General features: G+C 34.9%; 3 long non-coding RNA genes across 5 annotated transcripts; all 3 read left to right on the top strand.

Moving 5' to 3' along the window:
- Nucleotides 1-362: 362 nt before the first annotated feature.
- On the top strand, nt 363-1,992 carry LOC105110404 (uncharacterized). 2 transcript variants are annotated; one of them, XR_839468.1, is made up of 3 exons: nt 363-1,267; nt 1,637-1,710; nt 1,798-1,992. It is a non-coding gene; the product is annotated as an uncharacterized LOC105110404 (long non-coding RNA). The 2 variants fall into 2 exon arrangements; XR_839467.1 differs by having other exon boundaries at nt 1,637-1,992.
- A 2,172-nt stretch (nt 1,993-4,164) lies between these two features.
- Nucleotides 4,165-4,689, top strand: LOC105110405 (uncharacterized). 2 transcript variants are annotated; one of them, XR_839470.1, is made up of 3 exons: nt 4,251-4,265; nt 4,347-4,569; nt 4,670-4,689. It is a non-coding gene; the product is annotated as an uncharacterized LOC105110405 (long non-coding RNA). The 2 variants fall into 2 exon arrangements; XR_839469.1 differs by having other exon boundaries at nt 4,165-4,569.
- A 442-nt stretch (nt 4,690-5,131) lies between these two features.
- LOC105110407 (uncharacterized) lies at nt 5,132-6,305 on the top strand. The gene is made up of 2 exons (XR_839471.1): nt 5,132-5,218; nt 5,786-6,305. It is a non-coding gene; the product is annotated as an uncharacterized LOC105110407 (long non-coding RNA).
- The last annotated feature ends 1,334 nt before the right edge of the window (nt 6,306-7,639 follow it).

Raw genomic sequence — 7,639 nt, 5'->3', positions numbered from 1 at the left:
TGACCATGTAACCTGAGCTGTGATTTGTTGATTGATTGAGGAGTGATGAAAGGAGATAAGGGGTGTGGCTGTGTGTTTTATTTATGAGGATGATGTATGAGATACATATATCGGGACCAAAAGGCCAGGAGGCTGAGAGGTCTTGTTTATTATCTGTCGTCCGACCTTTGCCATGACAGGTGCGCTTGCATGGCAGGTCACCCATCATCTTAATAAAACTATTATTTTCGTGTTTTTGAGGGGAGAACGCACGGGGAATTGCCCGGGTTCTCCCCTCAGCTGTCCGTGTCCTGCTTTCTCTTACTTCTCTTTGACTTACGATCCTTGCCTGAGATCGCGCTGCCCTTTCACGAGGCCCTCCAACTCCAGCTTAGCAATCAATTCACATCTACTGCACGAGGTTGCAATTTTGTGAAGCAGACTCCAAGGTATTCTCTCTTTTATAACTCCAATACGAATTTCTCATTTGTCATATTTCCAAAACTTAGAACAAACAAAAAAAGAAAGAAGGAATCTTATTGTTTTTTATATCATTATCATTGCAATCTGTTTTTCTTTTCTTATCGGATATTTCGCCCCGTCAAATATAAATCTTTGATACAGTGGGCTAGCAAGATAATGCAACCAAAACTGGTGTCAACGCAAGATTGGCAGTTACTATATAGCCACCAAAACTAAGAGGTACTGAATCTTAGGTTTGATGTATCAGGGGTCGTTTTGTAGTCTCTAATAGACTAAAACACGAAAGCACTTGCTCATTACAACCACCCGTTCTTGCGTGGTAACAATCAAGTTTATTTCATTAACAACGCGACCACTGCAAACGCAACCTAAGCATATCTTTGATTCTTGCAAACCAACCATGGGCGTGAGGTTTGTTTTCTGGATCTAGTTCATCCGTTTCCTTTTCTTGTTATCCCGTGCAAAACTATTGTATAAACAGCTTTGCATTCGTTATTTGCAATTAAGATCTGGCTTTCGAGTATGTAAATTAGAGAATATTGTGCCCTGTGATATCCTTACCTTGGAGCTGTTTCCAAGTTTCTCTACTCTGTATTGTTATTTGCAAATGGCTCCTGTTGTTTGGTTCCTTGGATCTAAGTGATGTAGCCTGAAGATTGTGGTATTGAAGATGGGATCTGTAGACCCCATTGGATGATTGTTGGGCTGCTCGACTTCAATGATCATGGCATTTAGGGAAAAAGAGAGCGCAGGACCCTACGCAACATTCTTTATGAAGCTGCATCACGCTAAATGAGCTATTGAGGTGATCAAGTTTTTCTCAATGGTTCAAGATTTGCGTTGTTTTAATGCAATTTGCAGCTGGACATTGATATATTAGTCACAGACTACGTTCTAGTCGTCATAATGCTATAGTGTTTGGAAGCCGGAAATGCCTTGTTTTCTTAAGCTTTGACATTAGTGCGAGATTTTTTATTTGACGGTGTTTTCTTGCCATAGCTTTATGTTTTTGCTCTCTGGACGTAGCCGTTTTGTTGAAAATGTGTGGAATTATCTTTCCTTTGATCGATTTGAAGAAGAAAGCGGTCTTTCTTTTTGAAGCATTTACTGGAATTATGTATTATGTCCAAAGATTTTACAGGATCGTTATCTTCTTTCTTTCCTTGTTTGTCAGGTTTACAATCTCGATCCTGATAATCTTGTAAGCCAGTCAAGAATTGCGTTTCTTAAACCACGATTATCTTACAGGTGTTCGAGAAATCATTTGTGTAAATTCACTTTTATCTTATATATCCCCAAGATGTTGGTTCCACAATAATTTTTCTTCTTTCCTAGGTGGGTTGATGACGAGCTGTGGTCTTGGTGTTGAAAGTGCTTGTAACTGCAACCGTTAAATCATGGTTAATGGTTAGGATTTCAATGGCATGGAGATCACTTCTTAAACATTTTGTCAAAAGCAAGGGGTGGGTGATTGCCATCTTTTACCTAATGTTTTCTTTTATTCAAGCGCCGTATAAAAATGTCATTAATTATGGTGTTCATGTTTCATCTTGAAATCAAAGATCTCTATACTGCTACAATCTTGCTTGGTAAGAAACTTATTTCTCCATTCCTTTGGGTTTTCACTTTCAGGAGCCCTTTTGAGGTTTTTAAAGATTTTTAAATTTAAATTATTTTTTATGTTTTTTATTGTTTTCATGCGGGTGTTAAAAATAAATTTCAAATTTTAAAAAATAAAAAATAAAAAATATACTATTTTTATAATTTTCTATGTCTAACAAGAATTAAAATGCTGCCCTTATTAAATCATTACTAAATTGATGTATGTTAAAAAATTACTATGTATATACAAAAATATTAAATTAATATTTTATTTTAATATATAATTTTTTGGAAAAATTAAAAAATGACGAGAGGAAAATGGAAGGAACGTAACTGGCTGTTTTTCGGAAGGCCTGTCTTCAACTTTGAAAAGATCTGTAAGCTCAAGATGGTAAGAGCGCTCAAAGTCCCATAATGATGGTGTCTTGAGAGGTTGGTGGTTCAAATCCACCCAGGTCTTATTAGTTCATGTGGTTCGTTCTTATCTGCTGTTTTTTGTTTGTTTTATCTTTTTGTCTAGAATTTACTTAAAAGGCGTTTAAAAACGTGGTCATAGAATATTTAATTTACTTAATTGACAGGGTTATCTTTTACTTATATTTTTTAAAAATTCAATTTGATAAAAAATGAAGTGCAATAGTTTTAAAGAACGCTCTAGAGGGCGTTTTCTATTCTTTCTGCCAGATTTGTTTTGTAGCTCTTGTGCACGTAAATATTCCTGCAAATATTCCCTTGATTGCTTTCAACATAAGGATGATAAACGAATCAACGGTACTCATTCATCGTACGTGCTTTGATTACACTGAAGGTTTAGGTAGCGGTTGTTATGTTAGCGCTGTATTAGTTATTTTTTAAATAGTGTTTTTTTAACTATATTAAAATACTATTATTTAAAAATTTTATTTTTAATTATAAAAACATAAATTTAAGTAAAAAAACAAAAAAATAATTTTTATGAAATACTGTTGGGGTCAGGGTTAAAATCTTAAAATGACATCATTTTCCATGCTTTTTCTTAAAGAGTAAAAAGCCATACAATGTCAAGATTTTACACGATGTTTGTTATGTTGCAGTTCCGTTGCTAGATCAAATCAAGGGCTAACGGGCTCTTAGCTGAAAGGCCCTCCTTTTGGGCGCAATGCATTGCTATTGTAGGGTGTCTTGGTAAACAAATGAACAATTTTTCTGTTGTCTTTTTGAGTTTTCCATAGAAAATTGAAAAAAGGACAAATTCTTTCGTCGAGAGAGAAATAATTGCAGTTATTTTTTCATAAAAGATCAAAACCAATCACTTTAATAATCTTTTTTAATTATAAAATATTAATTTTATTTCATTTAAATTGGTAGTGTAATATTACAAGTAGGGGCAGAGTAAGAATAAAAAATTAGGTGGGTCAAATTAAAAAAATTATTTTAAAAAAGTTCAAATTTTAATTATTTTTACTTAAATTATAAATATTTATAAGAAAGAGGCTGGAAAAAACATTTGCATACGGGGTCAGCCCCCTTGCCTCCATCACTTATTATAAGGTAGTGGTGAAGAGCAAACTCATCATTTAACGCCATCACGCCATAATATTACTGACAAATTAAGTCTCAAATATTTCTAAAGGGTTAAAAAAAATTATATGGCTTTATTACTATTTTATACCGAATTATTAATAAACTAAGTCAATTAAAAAGTTTCTAAATCAATTAAAGAGTTTCAATATTATAGACGAACCTAGCCAAAATTATCCCTAAAAAAAAACATGAACACCTCGAACATCAACATGACCAAAAACCTATAATTTTTCAAATTGTTTTTAGGTTATAGTAACAACATGCGAGGAGAATGGGCCGCCACTGATTTTGGATTCAAATCTAACATTGTTGCGAAGATTATAAAATATAATGACAATTATATAAATAATTTTTTCTATGTGTATATAAAGATGTAAAATATTATGAATCGGTTGGATGTAAATTATAATAAATTAAAATTTTTGAGGAAAAGAACAAACAGAACTCAAGTGAAATGAAACTTACTGAATGACTTTTTTTTTTAAAAAATAAACTAAACAATTTTCCGAAAATAAACAACAGAATGACTTAAAAAAAAAAAAAAAAACTAAACAATTTTCCGAAAATAAACAAACCCCGTATCTCGCCAGCTCAAATGTGCCGTCCATCTCTTCATCGACACCTAGTTTTCAAACAAGGTAAGGACTCAACCACGTATACTAAATCTCAGCCCTTAATCATTCAGCTAACCTACTAATCCTGTCCGTCTATTCTCCCAGAGCCTCTATATAGTCGCCCACCCGCCATTCAGCCTTTTTTGCCTTCTTGGTTCAGCTCTTGTATTCCCAGATCTACCCTTCATGGATTCCCCTTCGATCTTTTGTATTCCAGGTTCAGCTAGATCGCTCTGCGATCTTTATCCTGATATCAGACTTGATGGTCGAAGTTCAACACCGTGATTTTGCGGTCTGTTATCTTATTTGATAGGAGATCGCTCCTGAGGTATGTATCAGTATTTTTATTGCGTGTTCCTTGGCTAAAGATGATTTAAATTCTGTTTCCGGATTATTGATTGAGCTATTAATTTGATTTTGTTTTGTAGATACGGCGGAGCTCTGTTTCGAAAGCTCTAATTCTCAAAGGATATATCCAGTTGGTGTATGAGCAGCAGATGATCCGAGATTTCATTTGAAGGTGGGGGCGATAGAGCAATTACAGAGTGTTGCTTGATGATGTGACCGTGGGCTGTGATTTTGTTGATTGATTAAGGAGTGATGGAAGGAGATAGGGGGTGGAGTTGTGTGGTTTATTTACGAGGATGATGTATAAGATATATATATCGGGACTAGAAGGCCAGGAGGCTGAGAGGTCTTGTTTATTATCTTTGTCGTCCGACCTTTGCCATGACAGGTGCGCTTGCATGGCAGGTCACCCATCATCTTAATAAAACTATTATTTTCGTGTTTTTGAGGGGAGAACGCACGGGGAATTGCCCGGGTTCTCTCCTCAGCTGTCTGTGTCCTGCTTTCTCTTACTTCTCTTTGCCTTACGATCCTTGCCTGAGATCACGCGGCCCTTTCACAAGGAACTCCAGCTTAGCTACCAGTTCATCAATTGCACAATATTGCAATATGTGAGGCTGACTCGAAAGGTATTCTCTCACTCACATCTCCAATACGAATTTCCTTAATTTTTAGAATCAATCAGTCATACTTCCATAACTTAGTATCAGTCATTTGCAAGAGATCATGATTGTGACTTGGGTTATTCGTTGATTACCGGTCTTTGATCCTATCCAATGTTTATGTAGATAATATGGGATCGCTAAGAGATGCGCATCTAAAACTTGTTTCAGCTTTGGAAATTAGCAGTTCCCTATGGTAGACTTCTTGGAAAAAATGCCACACACACCACACATTCTGGAAATTAATTTTGATCTTTTATCGGAATAGCTGAAGTCTCCGATCAGGAGTTTTTGCTTGCACCAAGCATCTGTTCTTTCTAACGTCCCGCTATCTCTAGTCATCAATCTTTCCCGACAGTGCAGGTTCATTTCATTTTCAAATGCCTTGAAATGCAAATCATATTATATTTGTAGCCACTGAAGCAGTCAGATTTGCTTACAGGGCTAACCTGGGCATGATTTTTATCACTAGACCTAGTTTCTCATTTTCTAGCTCGTATGATAATCTGAAATCCTAGTTCCTTTCTTAATCAGGTCCTTTGTACTACCATAATTGTAGTTGCAATTATGTATTCTAGAATATTGTGCTCTTGATATCCTTGTAAAACCTGTGCTCATGGATGATGCTGGTGTTTTGTACTTTGCAATTGGCTCTGGTGTTTGGTTCTTTGGGTTTCAAGTGATCTAGCCTTCGGATGGTGGTTTGGAGCCGCCTGACTTCCATAACCATGGCCTTCAACTCTCTCAGCTGTGCTAGCTCAGCAGGTCTTCATGACATTCTCAATTGAGCTGTCCATGCTTCGCCAACGATTTAGGTGATCAAGTTATTATTCAATGGTTCGGTTCTCTCCCACCTGTAAGAAAAAAAAAAAGCTCTTTATGATTTTATCACGCAGTTACATCAGTTTTGAATTGTTTCATAACTCTGCGTAATTTGTTGCGTTAATGTTTAATTGTTTACCGTTTGCCGGAGGAGATGAATTTCATATTGTTAATACATGGTTGCAGAAGATTTCTTTTTTTCTCATGTGTATGGCATCTTGATATTTGGAGTGATTTATCTCTGAACAATCTGAAGTTCTTAGTGTTTAAAGATGGTCCTTAATTTGGTCTCGCCTAATGTTGTTTGGTTTCATGACTCGGAACCATTTCTGACCAAATTCGAAGCTCATTGATGTTCTTGAAATGGTTCAAATAACGGAACAGAACGATAATGACGTGGGCCCTCGTTCACTATGATTTCTTGAAGAAATAGAAGAGACGGGCGGGACCAAACCCCCCCCCCCCCCCCCCCCCCCCCCCCCGGGGGCGATGTTTTAAAATTTGTCAGGTGAAAACTGTGATATTTGGGAAATTGTGGGTGCATCGAAGCTTTAATGATAGCTGCTTTGAACATGAGAAAGGTTATTTATTGAAAAGAGCTCTTAGAACATCCAGTTTAAGTAATTGACGATGGTCGGTGAACTTCGAACTTGTTTAAAGATGGTGGATTTGGCTTTAGGCGAGTAGCAATCTATTTTTACTATTTTCCTAAATATTGTAATTTTTAATTGTGGTTTTTTGAAATACATGTGAATTGTGGTACTTTTTTCTCAATTTTTTCCGCTTGTTTTAGTGTTTTTGGTTAAATGTGATATATATATATATAATCTGATACTAAATATATATATTCTGATACTAAATTTTTTACTGTTTTGTACGTGGTGATGTTATACTAGAAATACATTAAAAAAAAATTAGTTACCGGTTTCCAGCCAATATACATTGTTTTAATCAGATGAATAGTCTGATATATCTAAGTTTAATACATCTAATGTATTCAAGGAAGGATATAGGAATCTTTTTCTATTTTATTTATAAATTTTAAGAGTTTCTTCTTAAAATTACTTAACATTCTAAGTCTGAAACTTAATGCTATATTCTGAAACTTAATGCTATATTTTAAGGTTGAGTAAAATACTCTTCTTCTTTATTAGAGGGAATCTCTGGTGTTAAACTTTTAATTTTAAGTGTTAGGACAATGATCATCTGTCGTAAATATTTTGTACTAGTTTAATTTAATGATCATCTGTTGTAAATATTTTGTACTAGTTTAATTTATTCGGTTTAGGAGTCTAATTATTTTTTTTATTGGATTATCTATTTGGTTTAGGGGTCTAATTATTTTTTTTATTGGATTATCTATAATAATTTAAAATAGTAAAATGCTTAACAGACTTACCTGTGTATTTTCAGCGTTCGTTAACACTGACAATGCCCTTGTCATCTCTTCTTCACGGGTCTTAGTTACTATTCAGGTGTTATTCAGAGTACTAGCTTACTTATCAAGCGATAGATAAGCTGTTTGATTTTACTTTTAAAAGTCTAAAAGCTTTTCTTAATAAAATG

The sequence above is a fragment of the Populus euphratica genome, unplaced genomic scaffold (assembly GCF_000495115.2).
Source record: "Populus euphratica unplaced genomic scaffold, PopEup_1.0 scaffold252.1, whole genome shotgun sequence".
Lineage (NCBI taxonomy): Eukaryota > Viridiplantae > Streptophyta > Magnoliopsida > Malpighiales > Salicaceae > Populus > Populus euphratica.
The sequence above is the reverse complement of the archived record's forward strand: the minus strand, read 5'-3'. Positions and strand labels throughout refer to the sequence as shown.